We start from the raw sequence: 18,388 nt of genomic DNA, 5'->3' as shown, positions 1-18,388 counted from the left end.
CACTTTTAAGGTTATAGGCCATTTATTTTGCAGACCATAGCTTAATTTGAGTTTATTGGATATTTCCTTGTGATTAGATTGAAAATTTGCATTCTTAGCAGGAATACTTCACAAGTGATGCTGTGCTCTTCTTAGTACATTACATCAAGAGGCACGTGGTGTCAGTTTGTCCCATCATTGTTCACGTTAAGTTTGATTGCTGGATGAGGTGGTGTCTGCCAGATTTCTCCACCAGAAAGTAACAATTTTCCCGTTTGTAATGAATAACTATTTTGAAAGGAGATATTTTGAGACCCCCTAAATCTCCTTGTCCTCATCAAACTTTCACCAACTATGTTTAACATCCACTGATGATTCTTGCCTGAATCAGTTAGTGTTGGATGATTGCAAAGTGAGAAGTTGGAAGTCAGCCTATTACATGGGACTGGACATTTTAATTACTGAACTAAGACTTTAAGAAGCCTAAGAAGCAGACTTTTTATTTTCTAAGAGTGACTGCAAAAGTCACAGGACTTGCCTTAGATTTCATCCCTACAGAACTGGTTTGAATGGAAAGTGGAGAAAAGAAAGACAGTAGTTTTTCCAGTTATAACTTATGAGTCCTGCCTGATTAGTGTATCAGCCATACTCAGATCTAATATGACATAATAATAATGGCTACTTCATAGATTGTTGAGGAAAGTGTGGTAGTGCAAGTAAAATGCTAAGCACCTCTTGGTGTGCACACTCCTTTGCATTGTGACTTGTTGCTTCTCCTAGCAAGAAGTGAAGTCTGTTTATCTACCTCCTTCAGTCTAAGCTGGCTTGTTTGTGGTTTTAGCCAAGAGAATGTGGGAGAGCTGTCATTGTGGGAGATCTGAGCCTGGGTTTTAAGAGGCCTTGCAGCTTCTGCTCTTGCTTTTTTGCTGTCCTGATGCTATTGGTAAAATAGTTTCAACCCCTTGGGGACAAGAGACCCTGTGGGGAGACCTGGAGCTCACAACCAGGACAACCACTAGACACAGGAGTGAGGCTGTCTTAGACGACCCAGTGACAGTCGAGCTGCCAGATGATTACAGTTGCATAAGTGATTCCAAGTAAAACCAGCAGAAGAACCACACAGCTGTGCTGAGCTCAAATTGTTGACCCTCAGAATTGATGGACCTCTGAAAAGAGAATATGTGGCCAAGTGGGGGTAGGTGGGGAGGTGAAGGGAATGGTGTTGAGTGGGGGGCTGAAGGTGGAAAGAGGAATGATTATGTTTGAGGGTCTTGTCCCAAAGGATAGGACTTAGGCCGAGAGGTGGATGTCATAGGAAGTAAGATTTACTGTATATTTACTATTTTCTTCTATATATATATATAGAAGAAATTTAAGGAGAATTTCCCTAAAATGAGATAAACTTCCTTTGAAAGTTGTGAGTTTACTGTCACGGGAGGAATTTTTTAAAAAAGGCTGGATGACCGTTACGTGTGAGGGTGATGTAGATGGGATGGATTTAGGTCACACATGATTCCCTTTCACTCTTAGAGTTCTTGGATTCAGAGAGAACTCCTCTGCACATCAGTTTGGCCTGGCAGTTCTGAAAATACTTTCCTTTTAGTATTCACTATAGTGACAATTTTAACAGTTTTCTACAAGTTTACAGCAACAAAGATGATTCATTGCAAACATCTGTCAAAGCTATTGCTTTTTGTCCTTTTGCTTTATAAAATGGCAGAGTTTAAGCTCTGAACAAACTGTTCTCTTCTTCTGAGTCCCTTAGAATTTTATAAATTCTAATAATTAAAAGAATTCAAAGACTCTCATTTTTTCACACATTAACATCTCTGAAATCAGGATGTGTCTGCATTCACCAGCAGCCAGGTGGCAGTTGGGGCATAGATATAATTATCAGTAATTATGGTCATAGCTGTTCAAATTGTCATGACTTCAAATGAATTAAATACATTATTGGTACCATGCATGTTGGATGTAACTGATGTTCAGAGTGACTTACAGAATGGATGCCAGTAATTTGGTAGAGAATCCCAGAGACAATTGGAAGCACTCTTTTAAGCAATGCTGCATCACCAGTATTCTTGGTGGCATGGAACTTGAGATTGTTTAGAAAAAACCCAAGTATTGTGTCAGAGTTTAATTAGAAGCAATTTTCTCCCATTGTAATTGATAAAATGAGGATGAATTTTATAACTGATGGCATCAATTGATATTGATGAACTACAATGGCTATTAACTCAGCTAACCTATATTGCACTTACTATGTGTTGGCCAGCATATTATGAAGGGTTTTACATGGATTATCTCGGTTTTATCTTCACTGGAACTCTACAAGATAGGTATGTTTATTATCCACATTTTTACAAATGAAGAAACTGAAGCCCAGAGAAACTAACATTCCCTGGGTTTTGCCCTTGGTAAGGGATGGAGGCAGGATTCAAACTCAGGCAGTTCGGTTTTAGAGCAAGAGTTTTTAAGTAGTACATAGAACTGTTTCCCATTAGCAATAACAGTTTTTTTGGCCCATGGCATATACTATCTTATTTTGAAATTTCTTCTTTATATGTTTTGTCTCCCCATCGAGGCCTTAAGGATCATTAGATCAAGAATCTTTTCTTTCCCCCTCACATCTGGGTCTTTTACATCCTGTCACTGTGCCTAGTTAATGGTTATTAAATGTCCTGGGAATGAATAGAAATTTACACTCTGTGTTCTGACTTGGTCTTCGGTTATAGCCTTCCTCTGGGGGCTATGTCAGGGCTAATTTAGTTGCAAGAGACAGAAACTATAGTGGAATTGTGTCCTTTTTTTTGATAATGCCATATCCAAGGCCTTCCACCTGAGGAATCTCTCATTAGATGGCAGCTTTTGGGGAGTCTGTGCTGTGCTCCCTTCCTTGACTGCTCCAAAAGAGAGTTCCTTCCTCTCCTACACTTTGTAGCTGGAGCACTGGCAGGTGGCCTTAGGCGTGACCCTGCAGCTTCTTTAAGTTTGGAGCAAATGATGCAAAGGTAAGAAATCATTAAGATTCATTAAATGTACCTGCAGAGGCTAGCAGTGTTGCATAGCAGTGGTAGAGGTGTTCTGGCCAGCCTATCCTTGTTGAAAGACAATTTTTGGGCCACTCCAATGATACCTCAGTTTCTATCCATTTTCTCAGTTTGGTTCTATAGCCTCTTCTTTATTCATTGAACTCCTTTTTTTTTTTTATTTTAAGATAATTAGTTCCTGTTGCCTGTAATCGAGAAATCCTACTGACCCCTTCAATCAAGATGACTTCAGGCAAGACAAATTTATTACAGGGATACAGAAGTGTCTCATGAAACTCATTTCAGATAGGCCTTCCCTGACCACCCTGTATACAATAGTTCCCGCCCCCCTCATCCTCTTATCTTGCTTTACTTTTCCTCATTGCATTTATCATATCCAGACATAGCACCCATTTGCTTGTTGCCGTCACTGGACTGTCTCTCCACAAGAGCAGGGACTTTGATGGCTCGCTGCTATTTCCCCAGTATGGCACATTACTGAATGGATACTTAAATACACGAATACAAGATGCTCATAAGGGACTGGGATTGAAAATTAGAAAACCATCAGGGCCTGGGCAGTTTCTCTCCCAGGGGTCAGTCTCTAGGGCTATATGTTTGTGCATATCTTCCTTTCTCTTCCCATCTGCTTTTTTGCTTCTCTCTACAGGCTAAAATGGAAGAAGGGAGGGATACAGAGAAACAAGATGCCTAAACCAGAGGTTTCTAAACCCAATGCCTCATTAGAATCGTCATTTTAAAAACATTGATTCCTGGGTCTCATGAAAGACCCCCTGTATCAAAATTTCTGCAGTGGGGGTCTGAGAATCTATTGTTTTAAAATCCATGTTTAGCCAGCCAGTCACTGAATTGTAGATGGGTCTCTGAGAACCTCTGTTTTAAACAAATCAAGCTTTCCCCAAAATGTTGTTTAGAGTTGACATCTTCAACAAATGTTCACTGAGAACACCTAATATTAGCCAGGCATAGGTGTAGGTGCTAAGAGACTAGGAAAGAAAACTAAAGTCTTTGACATTGTTGTGGTTGATCCCATACACAGGAAAAGGGAGGGAAATGCATTCTGTTTTTTTTTTTTAATTGAAGTATAGTCAGTTTATAATATCGTGTTAGTTTTCGGTGTACAGCATAGTGATTCAGATATACACATGTGTACTCCTTTTCATGTTCTTTTTCATTACAGGCTATTACAAGGTATTGAATATAGTTTCCTGTACTATACAGTAGGACCTTGTTGTTTCCTTCTTTTTTTTATTCATTCCGTTTCATTATCCAGAAAACAGGCTGGTAGGTACTATTATTATAAGGGTAGAGTCCTAGATGAGATATCGTAAGATCTAATTTCTGAATTTTCTTTTTTTTGGGGGGGGTGCAATAGGAGGTAATTAGATTTATTTATTAATTTTTAATGGAGATAACTTGGGATTGAACCCAGGACCTCATGCATGCTAAGCATGTGTTCTACCACTTGAGCTATACCTTCCCCCCTTATAAGATCTAACTTCTAATCTTGTCTCTGCCACCTACAGGGTATGTCTTCTTGGGCTTGTCATGGCCTTAGTTTCCTCAGCTAAGAACTGAGATAGTATCTTCCCTGTGTACCTCTCAGAGAGTTACAACAATTAGATGATAATGCAAAAATGCTTTGAGAATTACACAAAAGTCAGCCACTATGTTTTCCCCACAGATCCTATAGTTCCCATACATTATTTAGAACACTTTGGTTATGTGTTCCCAACCATCACAGTGAGAACAATAGCATTCCAAAGTTAACAATGTCCTTTTGTGATTGAACTTCACTTCTCTACCACCTGGTTTGAGTTAAGCGCGTTATAAACATTATACACCTTGAGTTTCTATAACACATATTACTGATATCATATCATTGAGTAATATCTTCATTGCTCTTTAATTACTTACCGTGTTAACTTGTTTTTCCAACCCCTGCTCATAAAATCATCAGTCACAGGCCTGTTTTGTGTTTGCCATGTGTTCTCCAAGGCACTGGGTACAAAGGTGGGCCGTTGGGGCTCCAAAAATACCTGTCTATGGAATGACTGAATAGATAAGGTTATTTGTATGATAACAGTGCATGCCCTATTCTCATCAGCCATAGGAGCAGGGAGGCAGGGAAGGAGGAGAGACTGTGGTTAATGCCTGCATTAAAGTCTTTTTCTTCATTCCCTCCCTCTCAATTCTTGTGGAATCTCAGATGGCTGACAGGATGTGGGTGGGAATAGATGGATCTGACAGGGACTAGAGTTTCAAGGCTGCATCTATCTGTTCTATCTGTTCTGCTAAAGGATTGATCTGAGTAGTGTACAATGGGGAATGTAAGGGAGTGTATTGGAATGTGTGAATTTTATAGCACATGATAAAGTGGAACTTTACAACAGACAAAGCTCTTGGGATTGTAAGAATTAAAATACAATAATGGTGCGTAATACTTAGACCAAAATATGAATACAGTTCTGCACTATGTAACATCTTTTCTCTAAATTTGCAGTGTTGGACATCTTGATTGACAAGATCTCATAATCTATTTGAGAAAGAGTAAGTAGAGAGACACCTAAACATTTTTTAAGGAATAGATAAACTAAGACATAGCAAAAGCCTTGGAATTTATCAAGCACAATTATTAAAAATTGAATCTATTTTTTCTAATTTAGGATATTTGGAGGCTTTAATTTCTAAATCTAACTCCTTACCTGGAAAAAATATATAGTAATGAGTATTAAATGCAATAACATTCATCATTTTATTTATTTTACATGGGATAATTATTCTGAATTTTATAACAATGAACAAAATATAGGTAATTTTTGTGGTGAACAAGTTAGCAAAAAAAGAAAAATACATATTTGCACCTTCTGTTTGGTTAAAATACATCTCCCTGAGTGTGGATAATCCTCTGCTAGGAAATATAATGGTTATTATGATTGATAATTTGAATGTTCATCTTTGCCTTTTTGCAGTTTACATCTGGGAGTTTAAATGGGTAAGATCTGCTTTCTATAAAGGAAGGCCTAAATTTGAACTGGGCAAGTTATGATGCGCTCTTAGCATAAGGGCAGAGAGTTAAAATACTTGTCTTGGCTCAAACTCTATTACACTTTTGATTAGGAGATTTTCCTATGGTTAGCAGGCTCCTCCCACATTCCCAAACCCCAAAGAAGAGAGGCAGGTCAGGGCCTTCCTTCCCTAGCCTGTCAGACCCCCCTGCCCCAGACCACACCCTTTGGACCGCCATGTGAAAAAACAGAACTGTCCATGAAGGGTCAGGTGCATCACAGAAACATATCACAATGTAGGAGGAACAAAGACACTGTTAACCTGAATGTGCCCTTCAAAGCCCAATGGAAGGTGCTGCCTGTTTTAGGCCTTCCCAATAATGGCGTCCTTCAGGGAGGCCTCCTAAATTTCTGACCTGTTTATCTCTCCTCCTGTTCTTCTCCCTATTTCAAACTCTCAAGGAAGAGCCACCATTTCCGCACAGGTTTAGCCTAGAGTTCTTTTCATGGTCTCAGCAAATCTGAGCAATACTTCAGGCCTGAGTTTTGTCAGGCTCTACCTCATCAGAAGAGTAGAACTAGGTACTCCAATTCCAATTCCTTCTCCCAGTACAGTTTCTGTCTCTTCCTGGGAGACAACACAATTCACCTCTGCGAAAGCTATTTTTCTTATTAGCATGAGTAGCCTTGTCTTTTAGGAATAAATTACCTTCTCCCCTATGATACTGCTGACAAGGCACATTCCTACCTGAGGCCCCATGCGAGTTGGCTATGGTTTTTCTTTGATTCCAGGAAGGAATGGCTTCAACTCCGATTAAATTTATTTGAGCAGCTGATTACATTCTTTTGACTCTAGATCTCCCCTTGACAGATGAGAGGGAGGAGTTTGGCAATACATCCCACTACATCTAAGAAAATGGTTTCTAAGTTGTAAAATGCTATAAAATATAATTATTTATAATAATTTTTATAATGTCTTGAACCTTCCGAATTAATTTACCCTTTGTCTACCAGGTTGTGGGATAGAATGGAGGTGATGAGAAATCTTGAAAATAATAGTAGATGAATCTCTTGACCAGGGGAACCTCTATCAGAGTCAAACAGCATTTATTAAATATATATGATGTGCAGAGATTTGTGTATGAGGCCAGCAGGAAGATTTATTTATTCATCATTTATTTTCCAAGTGCCTTCTACCAGTATCTGGAAACAGTGGATAGTAATGTGTTTACACTCTAATATAGGAGATTGGTTTAACATACATAAATATTACATAACAAAATAGAATCTCACAGACAAGTACATGACTGTCTCCCCATCTTAAAACTTTGCATGGTTCCTTGAATTAAGTAAAAGTTTCTTAGTTTGGTATTTAAGGCTTCTAAGTTTTTGTTCCATTCTACCTTTTTGTTTGTTTGTTTTTGTCATATATCTCTACAGCAGCATTGTCCAAATGAATATGATGCAAGACACATATGCAATTTTATTTTTCTTTGTAGTCATCTTTGAAAAGTAAAAAGAAGCAAGTGGATTAATTTTAACAATGTATTTTATTTAACCAAATATATCCAAAATACTATCAGGTTAACATATAATCAATATTTCAAAGCTATCAGAGATACTTTATTTACTTTGTACTGAATTTTCAAAATTTGGTGTATATGTTACAGCACGTCTCAATTCAGACTGACCATGCTGCAAGTTCTCAAAAGGCCACATATGGCTAGCAGCTACTGTACTAGACAGCTCCAGTAATCTGTAGCCAGGTTAGCCCATGTTTTGTATACATGACCTGTATTGCTTTGTCTCTTTTGTGCTTGGCTACCATGCAGACTTTTTCCACTCAAAACTTTTTTCTACATATAGCAGATATCACATTCTGCTGTGGACTTTTACATATCCCTCTCCCACCTACCTTAAGAGACTATCTCATTATTTTACTTACCTAAGTGTCTTTAATGTTTTGGTGTGGTCACCATAACAATCAACATTTCCTTAGGGCTTGCCATATGCCAAGCACTATGCAATCTGCTTTATATACATTAACTCATATTCTCATTTTAATTCTCACAATGTCCTTATGACATAGTTACTCTTATTACTGTCATTGTACAGATGGGGAAGCTGGATCTTAGAGAGGTTACAGAGATTGCCTAAGGTTATGGAGCTGTAAGGCTCTATATGCAGTTTGACTCCAGACTTATACTCTTTTATTTTTAAATTTGGAAACATAACACATACATGGAAAAACGTGTAAACAATAAATATACTGTCTAACGAATTATTATAAAGCTCACAACAGTGTAACCACTACCCATATCAAGAAATAGAAGATTTGTAGAATTACAGCCCATTGTTCCTTCCCAGTCTCAAATCCCTCCCCATAGGGTTCCTTCTGTCCTAGAGGGAGTCATTAGCCTCCTTTTTATGGTAAACTATTTCTTTACTCTTCACTGTTTTAACACCTAAGTAAGGATTCTTTATGTTTTTGAGCTTTAAAAAAAAGGAATAATACAGTATATATTCTTTTGTGAGTGGTTTCTTTTTCTCAGCATTTTATTTTTAAGATTCAACTTTGCATATAGTTTGTTCATTTTTCTATTATATTCTATGATACAACTACATTCCATTTTGTTGTTGATAAAAGACATTGGTTGTTCACAGTTTTTAGCTATAACCACAGTACTGCCGTTGACATTCTTATACATGTATCCTGGTGCACAAGAGCCTTTCTTAGGGTATATGCCTGGAAGTGACATGCTTGGTCATGTACAGGCCTGTGTTTGACCTTAGCAGATAAGGCCAAACAACTTTTCCAAACTGTTCTATGAATTTACTCTCCCAATAGTAAAGTGAAAATTCCTACTGCTCCACTACTAGTCAACACTTGCAATTGTCAGTCTTTTTCATTTTAGCCATTTGGGTGGGTGGTATAGTATTCTCTTGCTGCTGTGTGAACTTTCCTGTTCTCTCATGAGATTGACACTTTTTCACATGTTTACTGTTATTTGGGTTTCTTCCCTAGTAATGTGCCTGTTCAAATCTTTTTCTTATGATTATAGTTCTTTATATATTCTGGATACAAGACTTCTCTTGATTCTATGTGCTGTAGATTTTTTTTTTTCAGCTTTATTGAGAGGTAATGGACATAAAGCTCTGTATAAATTTAAGATGTAAAACAAAATGCTGTATTTGACTCTGAGGCTTGTTTTTTGAATTTTTTGCAGCTTTCCTGAGAGATAATTGACATATAGCACTGTATAATTTTAAGGTGTACAGCATAATGCTGTAATTCCTTATTTGACTCAGAGGCTTGTTTTTTAGGTCTTTTAATGATGTCATTTGATGAAACTAAGTCTTAAATATTAACATAGTCAAATTTATCAATTTTTCTGTTATAATTAGTGTTTTGGATGAATTTTAAGTCTGTCCCCTCCTCTTGAGCTCATTGTTATTTTATCCAATTTTATCTTCTGAAAGCTTTATTATTTTGCCTTTCAAATTTATGTCTAATATCCACCTGGAACTAATTTTTGTGTGTAATGTGGAAAGCCCAATGTCATTTTTTTTCCTTCCAAATGGAAATCTATTTGTCCCAGCACCAATTATTGAAAACTATTCTTTAGACATTGCTCTGCGTCACCACTATGACATCATAAATCAAATTCCATGTATGGATGAGACTTCCTGGGCTTTTTATTTTATTGGTATATTGGTGTATCCCTGATCCAATACCATACTGCCTTAATGACTATGGCTTTATAATAAAACTTGATATCTGGTTGCACAAGTTTTCCTCATTTCTTTTACTTTCTCCTCTTCCTTATGTATACTTGTCTTTGTGCTTCTGTAAATTTTTAAATTAGCTCGTTAAGTTTCTCTCTTTCTCTCTCTCTCTCTCTCTCTCTCTCTCTCTCACACACACACACACACACACACACACACATACACATACAGACCTACTGAAATTTATCTGGAATTGCACTGGATCTGCAGTTGAATTTGGGGAGACTTGACATCTTTGAGTACTGGATCTTCCAATCTGTGAACATGTTACATCTCTTATTTGTTTAGGTCTTCAATGTTTTTAAAATGTTTTCTTCGTATAGATCTTGCACTTTTTGGATTGATTTATTCCTAGATATTTGATGTTTGTTTGAAGATATTGTAAGCTTCAAATTCTCTAACTTAACAAAAATTTCAATTCTTTTTTCCCCCTGAAATATAGAAATAAGTATTATTTTAAAAAACACAATTTTTGGGGGGGAGGTAATTCGATATTTATTTATTTTTGGAGGTATTGGGGATTGAACCCAGGACCTTGTGCATGCTAAGCACACATTCTACCACTGAGTTATACTCTCCCCGACCCAAGTACTATTTTTGTGCCTATTAACTTTGTTAAACTCTTATTAATTGCAACAATTTACCTGCAGGTTCTTTCGGATTTGCCACATACATAATATTATATATGAAAAATAATAATTTTGTTTCTTCCTGTTTAGTCCTTTTATTTTTCTTGCCTTACTCCATTGGCTAAGAACATTCAGGGGCAATAACTGGCATTCTTGTCAGTAGTCACTTTTAATCACTACTGAGCCCTTCTGCCTCACGCCAACAGCGTATAATTGCTGGTTCCCAGTTGGACGGTGTGAAGTGAGACGCCCACACTCCTTTCAGCACCTGCAGAGAATTAAGGCAGAGTGTGTCTCGCGTAAGCTCCTCTTCCAGTTCCCGAAGAAGGAGCGAGCCGCCCCCTCTGGTTGTCATGCAACGGCGTTGTCCTGACCCGGAGTAGATGCCGGCGGACTAGAAACACGTGCCGCCTCTTCCGCGTTCCAGGACTACATCCCCCACAATGCCGCGCGCCGCGGGCGGCAGGACTCCGAAGTGGGGGAAGGGCTCGGCCAGGAGGCGGAGCGGAAGCAGAGTGCGAGGGAAGAGTAGAATCTCCACAATCTGGGAACCAACCTTGTCCCTGATTCTCGGCCCCGGCCTTTCTCCATCCGCACCTGGAGGCTGCTTCGCGAGCGCGGGACGCAGCTGACGCCCGCTAATCGGCTTTCGCTGCGCCGCCCTGGCTCGGGAGCCCGTTGGCGTCGGCGACGGCGACGAGAAGCCCACAGGCAAGGTAATGGGGAGGGGGCGAGAGGGAACCGGGGGGTGGAGGCAGTTCCGTCCGCCCGACCCGCGCCTCTGGCGGAGCTCCTGGGGCCCACCGGCCGCCCCTCCTCCGCCGGGCCCCGCCCCCCGCCCCACTGGGGCAGCTGGCGCCCGGCGTCCGCGGAGCCCCGGCTCGGGGACTGGCCGGCAACCCCGGCCACCGCCCGGGTGGCTCTTTGTCCCTGCCTCTCCATGCCGACGGCGGAGGCCGTGGACCCCGGGCGGAGGACCGAGCGTGTCTGGGGCTGCGTGATCCGAGCGGGGCGGGCTCCGTCCCGTGGCCACTGGGGCGGGGGGAGCGGCGGACCTGAGCTGCGTGGATGGAGCGCCCGCGCGGCAGCCTCTCTCACTTCATTTTCCGTTTTTGGCAGCTCAGTTGTGTTCTACTTTGAGAGAAAGTCAAATGCCCTTTATAAATGCCTTCTTCAAAAAACTCAGCTCCTGGGTGACTGGTAAGGATGAACTTCAACTGCTGTGTCGACTGTGGCTTGTACTATCGCAAGCCTTGAGAGTGGCTCAGAGAGCCTGGATTTCAATCCTGACCGAGCCACTGCCTGGCGTTAGTGACCTTGGTTAGTTAAAGGCTCTAAGCCTGAATTTCCTCACCAATCAAATGGCGATAACAGTGCACACCTTTAAGTTGTTAGAATAAGAAATGATATTTTTACAACGCCATGAATTCTTCATTTGACGAAACAGTTCTTAGAATATGATACTCTCCTTAGCTATACTAAAGTGGCCTCTCGATCAGCGAGTCTTGTGTTTTTCCTTGTTTAATCATTAGCACTCTAGGTTGTGTATTCTTTTTTTTTTTTTTTAATAATTAGGTCTATTTATATATTTTTAAAGGAGATGCTGGGGATTGAACCCAAGGCCTCATGCATGCTAAGCATGCGCTCTACCACTTGAGCTATACCCTCTCTCCTAGGTTGTGTATTCGTCACTTTATACCTTGTTCGTCTTAAACCTAAGCAAAGAATTTTAAAAAATGTGCTGTCTTCTCAATTTCCGCTGTTTTAAGGTGGCTGAGAATGTTCTTAGGAAATTGATGACTCTGCTTTTCTGTGGATCAGCTTTAGAGATACAAGGACTTATTCACCCCACCCCCACCCCCAGCCGTGTCCTTTGGGAGATCCTTAGAGGAGCTTAAGTGTTTGTTTTGGCAGAGTAAGCGTCTAGGTCCCCTGCAGTCCTGATGTGGGGCTTCACCATCTTTTTACCCTATGTCAACTTTTTTCTCCCTCTCTCTACACTTTCCCACTGGTTAGTAATTTTCCCCCTTTGGGATTTGTGTTTACAAGTTGTAGTTTTTGTTCTCAGGACAAGTTGAATGATGGCAATACGTTTTATAAGGATTGACTTGAAACATTTCCCATTAGTCCCTCTTTAGTTTTGATTGTTCTTGCGCTATTGTCTCCTGAATTTTACTGACATAGGCGATGAGTTTTTCTTCAAGGAAATCTTTACGGTCCTTATTTGATTCATTTAAAAAATGTATTGTGTGCTACTTTGAGTTCAAACACAGTTGTGCTGTATATGAAATAACATGCAATACTGTTTTTGAACATACAGTTATAGTAGGGGAAGGCCAGTGGGGCCTGATGAATTTTGGTAATGTCTTGAATGATAGGTGCATTAAAAAATATTTAAGCAAAGGAGAAATCTAATGAATGTATTTCATAAAGATCCTAGAGAACCAGAGAGTTAATAAATGAAAAACTTATTTAAACTGTGGGAGATGGCATAATGCCCATAAAGATTTTCATTCATTTAAAAATGTGTTGCAGAAATACATGTTTTGGGAAAAAAAAGTTTCTATCTTGTTGCTATTTAGTGCTGTATAGGACAGAGAGTAATGACTATGGACAGAGAGTAATGACTTTGGTTCTTGTCCTAGCTCTGTCACTATCTGTTTAACCTTAGTTTCCTTTGTGGTCCTCAATTTCCTCATCTCTCAAATAGTGAAATTGGTCTGTTTCCAAAGATGGGTTTAGCTCTGACTTTTCAATGATAAGTTCTTTTTTTTTAATGTGGGAAGAAATTGATGTAAACGCTTTTTGTCATTTATTTGTGTTTTAGAGTTTTTTCCCCCCCACCTTCAGGAAGGAATACACATGAAAGGACTAGAAAGCTTCCATAAACAAGAAGCTCCACCAACCACTTCATCCCTCTCTTTCATTAGCTGCACATGTTTCTTCTGCATTTTTGACACTCTTAGTTCTTTTCCTCCCTACTGTGTATCTCTTTTCTTTACTCATAGCCTCTTTATCTATTACACCTGCTTTTTTATAACTTGAGTTTGTCAATCCCGTAATTCAATTTCATTGTTTCTTTTTGTGAATTTTTTTCCCTTTTGCTCCTACTCCCAACATCCTGATTTTCTTAGGGGCCTCTTTTTGTCTGAGGCCTCAGGCAAATTTGCCCAGGGCTAGTCTGGCTAGCTGTGGGAGGGAGGTGGGGTCATGTGGCACAGAACATGATTGGCTGAGGCAGTGGGCAGGTCACGCTCTGCGACTGAAATATCTAGTCTGCATAATATATTTTGTCTTAAACTTTTACTGTGGCATAATGATTGAGTAGTTTCCCTTTTGCCCTGACATTCTCTATTCTTAACCCTGACTGATTTTACCCATTTTCTTTTATCTGTCTTTGTGCTCTTGAGTGCTATTGTCTTCTCTTCCCTCTCCCCAGTGTGCCATCTAAAAATGATCTGATATCTTGAGATATATTTCTGTATCTCAGCTGGGATTTTAGTGTAGCTTCTCCCATGGCAGTTCACATTTATTAGGACTGGATGGCTGTGTCCTATGTTAAAATTACCCCCCCCACCCCCCCCCCCCCCAGATACTAGCCTCAGGCAATGTTACATAGAAAAAATAGAAAATACTTTAGGAATGAGCCTTTCCCCCTGAAATTACACTCAAAGGCAAGTCTGTGGAGTACTTCTGTTTTTTTGGAGAGAACTCTCTGAACCTTTGAGCTGTAGTGAACATACTGTGTCTTTTTGTAATAAACATCTGCCTTTCCAGCTGTGAATTCCTTAAGAGACTAATAGGCAGTGATTTTCGTAGCACCTTTGAGTGAGAGCTTCTGTGCTTGCTAGTTGCTGCTGTTGCTGTTGATGGTTACTTTAGCTATAGTCATAACTGCACAAAAAGTAGAGTGCTGAATGAATGCAAAAATAGGATTTGAAGGAGAGATTCTGAGGTAGGATTAGCCATCCATTAATGTTTCTAGTCTTGCTATTGTAATGTTTGCATAAAAATAAGAGGAAGTATTTCAAGATAGTCAGTGAAATGCAGTGTTTTTAAAATTTTTGACTGCAACCCGTAGCAAGAGATCTTTTTACCTTGACTCTGTGTGCATATATGTGTCTGTGTGAAAAAGAGATATATATACATACACATAAAACTGAAAGAAAGTTTTACAAAACAAAATCAGTAGTGTGTACGGTCTGCTCTGATGGTTTCTGTTTCATCTTGTTTTTTAAAAAGTGCCAGTTGCAAAGTTGATTTTTGTTCTGTGCTTTTGAAGAAACACTGGAGTCCTGGGCTGAGGAGTTTGAATGCCTAATTTCCCCCATTTGTTTGACATTGTGTAGTTATTATTCCTCTTTGTGCTTCACTTTCCTTATCTTTACTCCAGTTTAAATATTCACTGATTCTCTGTCTTTGCTTTTCCCTAGTAATAATGTTGGACTAAATATATTTATCTTTAGGTCCTTGGCTAGGGAAAAACCACTGAAATATTGCTTTGATATCTAGTTGTTTGCATCTTTGCTGTTTGGCTAGTGGCATAACAGAGCTTTGTACAGATCTTTGGAGGTCTGTAAATCTTGTAAATTGGAGTAGAGACTTTAAGGCCTGTAAAACAGTAATATACATATTAAGAAAATAACTTCCCTATGTTCTTTGTTTTTCTATTTTTGTGTTCTTTAACAAGGAATATTTTAGACTTTGAAAAATTATATTTAAAATGCTTAATACAAATTGTCAGTTAACATGCTGGCAGATTCCTACCCCATCTTACCACTGCCCTCTTCATATTAGAAAATGCCAATAAGAATATGTTTTTCCGTGTAAAGACCACCATGTCAGGTCATTACTGTTCTGTATGTTACCTAAACGAGACTGCCGTTCTCATAAGAGAGGGAATGCAAAACTTTTTTCGCTTGTGAGTTTCCTTCTGCTCGCTTTGGGTGATTTTCTTCAAACCAGGCCATTCCATGTGGGGATAGGGATCGCTCTCATTCTCATTTATTTGTGCTGAGGAGACTAGGAATAAAGAATTTCTTGTCTGCTCCCAAGATTCTGGTTGGAAAAGAATTCTAAAGGTTTTAGTTGGAAGGAAATTGGAAGCAGACTTTGTACTTCCTCTTCTTTCTCAGGTCGGATCTTAGAGGGCCTTCCTTGACCTCGTATCTCATGTAGACTCCTCATCTCGCATCACCCTGTTTATTTTCTCCATAGCAATTTGTCGCAAGCTGAAATTAGCTTGTTTCTGTGTTTGCTTGTTTACTCTCCCACCCCTATTAAAGCATAATCTCCAGAAGAATAGGAATCCTGTCTTAGCTTGTTTTGTCTTTCATATCTCCAGTTTCTGGCACAAAGTAGGTGCTTTAATAAATACTGTGAATGAATAAGCGAGCAAATGAATGAATAAATCAAATTCTTTCATGCTTTAAATGAAACTACATGTAGTAGATGTTGTGTTCGAGCATGGGCCTTAATGTATCCCCTCCACCTGCAATTCTTTTTTTCTGGAAATGTGTTTTTTCTTATTAGTGTATTTGCTGATCTTGGTGAAGGTATCTACATCCAGAAGACCTTGTATTTGTCTTTATTTTTCTTCGTATTTTTTCCCTTGTAGTTTTTTTGCCTATGTGAGAAAAAAGACTAAGCTCTAGGATTTATTTATTTATTTAACATTTTTTATTGATTTATAATCATTTTACAATGTTGTGTCAAATTCCAGTGTTCAGCACAATTTTTCAGTTATTCATGGACATATACACACTCATTGTCACATTTTTTTCTCTGTGAGTCATCATAACATTTTGTGTATATTTCCCTGTGCTATACAGTGTAGTCTATTCTACAATTTTGAAATCCCAGTCTATCCCTTCCCTCCCTAGGATTTCTTAAATTCTTCCTATAGCAACTTTGTAATACTTTGATTTATGTGAATTTGAAACTTTAATATGGCAACTTGATAATTTAATGAATAGTCCAAATTATATATCTTCAGAATTAGGATCATTGCCCTAACCTACCATTACTGTTTTCTTGTTACATTACTTTAATGCAAAAAAGAACAATCTTCATTTCATATTACAATTCATTCAGTATTTAGTCTTTATTTTTCTTTTTCTTTTTTTTTTTTTTAACATAGTCTTTCTAATGGTGGGAAGGGAGGTAGTGTGTTATAGAGAAAAACCTGAATAGTGAGACAAGACCTGTGTTCTGGACCAATACAGTTTCTGCCACTGATTGCCTCATTTTAGGCAAGACACTTACATCTCTGGGCTTTAGTTCCTTCATCTTAAATATGAGGAGACTGGATATTTCTTCTCAGGTTCTTCCAGGCCAGAAATGGATAATTGAAAATACAGTCTTCCCTCAGTATCTACAGGGCATTTGTTCCAGGACCTCACCCCAAACCCCTCCACAGCTGCAGATGCCAAAGTCTATGGAATGCTCAACTACCTCATGTAAAATGGCATATTATTTGCATTAATCTACACACATCCTCCTACATACTTTAAATCATCTGTAGGTTACTTATAATACCTAATACATGTAGATGCTATGTAAAGAGTTGCCAGTACACAGCAAATTCAAGTTTTGCTTTTTGCAGCTTTCTGGAATTTTTTTCTCAAACGTTTTCTATCTGCAGTAGGTTGAACCTGTGGGTATGGAACCTGCTGACTACTTTAATTTTATCTTGAGATTCCCATTGCCTCCACTACCCTCAAAAATCATTGCAGGGAGGTCACATTGGTGCTTGGGAGAAAGAGGGGTTAGACTCAGAGGTGTGTTTAAAGTAAATATAAGACATCTCTGCTGATGGTTCACCAGGCTCTGTGGGAGTTATGGCATCCATGTAGGGCATGTTGCTCTTGCCCGTAAGGGACCTGGGACTGAAAGAGACAAGGCTCACACACGTGATTGGATGATACGATGTGTAAAATCAGTTCGTATAATGTGCTGTGAGATGTAAAAGAAGATCAGAGTGGGCTAGAATAAGGTAATGAGGTTTTAAAATCCTTCTGGGTAAAGTAGCATTCAAGCAGATACTCTAGTCTCATTTTAGGCTGTACGGAAGAGGAACTGTTCACATCAGTAGCATGCTACTGTGTCATCTTTCAGGACTGGGTAATTCTTCAGTGACTACTACCCATGAAGTATTTCATGTTGTCCACAAATTCTAAGTAGAAACTTTTTCAAAACTGCATCCTTTAAGCCTCTAACTGAATCAGAGGATGTAAGGAAACATGTTTGGTAAATAAAAATATATAAATGTAAGGTATTATTGCCATTGAATGAGAAAGTGAGAAGACTGGCTTGATTGTGGGAGATATTTTTGTTACTGCTGGGAAATAAATTTGGTCTCTGGGTACTGGATTATGGAGGAACATGAGAGCTAATCAGGAGTTTTATTTGAGTCTAGTAAAACATCCCCTGTATGAACTCAAGTTACTCAGATTAAGAATTACTGGCTTTGCTGCATAAGTGCCCAACACTAATAATAAATGTTAGTATTTGTTGAGTAGTATGCGGTGTCATTTATCCTCACCAGTATTAGGTAGGTACTCTTGTCTCCATGATATAAGTGAAGACATCAGGGTTTAGGGAGATAAAATAACTTGGTTAAGGTCTTAAAGATAGAATATAGTCAGCCTGTTTGTATCTGCAGTTTCTGCATCTGTGGATTCAACCAACTGTGGATTGAAAATATTGAAAAAATAATAATTCTGGGAAGCTCCAGAAAGCAAAACTTGAACTTGTCTCACAGGAACAACTATTTACATAGCATTTACATTGTATTGGGTATTATTAGTAATCTAGAGACGATTTAAAGTATATAGAAAGATGTGCAGAGGCGATATGCAAATAGTGTACCACTTTATATGAGGTACTTGAGCATCTGTGTTTTTGGTGTCCACTGGGGGTCCTGGGTTCAATCCCC

At 38.9% G+C, this 18,388-nt stretch overlaps 1 protein-coding gene across 8 annotated transcripts in view; it reads left to right on the top strand.

Annotated features, from left to right (window-relative positions):
• Positions 1 to 18,388, top strand: part of CCDC126 (coiled-coil domain containing 126) — a 56,907-nt gene that overhangs the window by 12,527 nt on the left and 25,992 nt on the right. For 3 of the 8 annotated variants that reach the window (XM_064487497.1, XM_064487498.1, XM_031455052.2), the window contains 2 exons: positions 3,197 to 5,579; positions 10,659 to 11,168. The exons of 2 other annotated variants lie outside the window; for them this stretch is intronic. The gene's annotated coding sequence lies outside the window, so the exon portion shown is untranslated. Of the gene's footprint in view, positions 1 to 3,196; positions 5,580 to 10,658; positions 11,169 to 11,581; positions 11,773 to 18,388 lie in introns of those variants that run through there. 3 more of the 8 variants (XM_064487499.1, XM_064487500.1, XM_064487503.1) reach the window with 3 other exon arrangements.

The sequence above is a fragment of the Camelus dromedarius genome, chromosome 7 (assembly GCF_036321535.1).
Source record: "Camelus dromedarius isolate mCamDro1 chromosome 7, mCamDro1.pat, whole genome shotgun sequence".
Taxonomy (NCBI): Eukaryota; Metazoa; Chordata; class Mammalia; order Artiodactyla; family Camelidae; genus Camelus; species Camelus dromedarius.
This window is presented reverse-complemented; position numbering and strand designations above follow the sequence as displayed.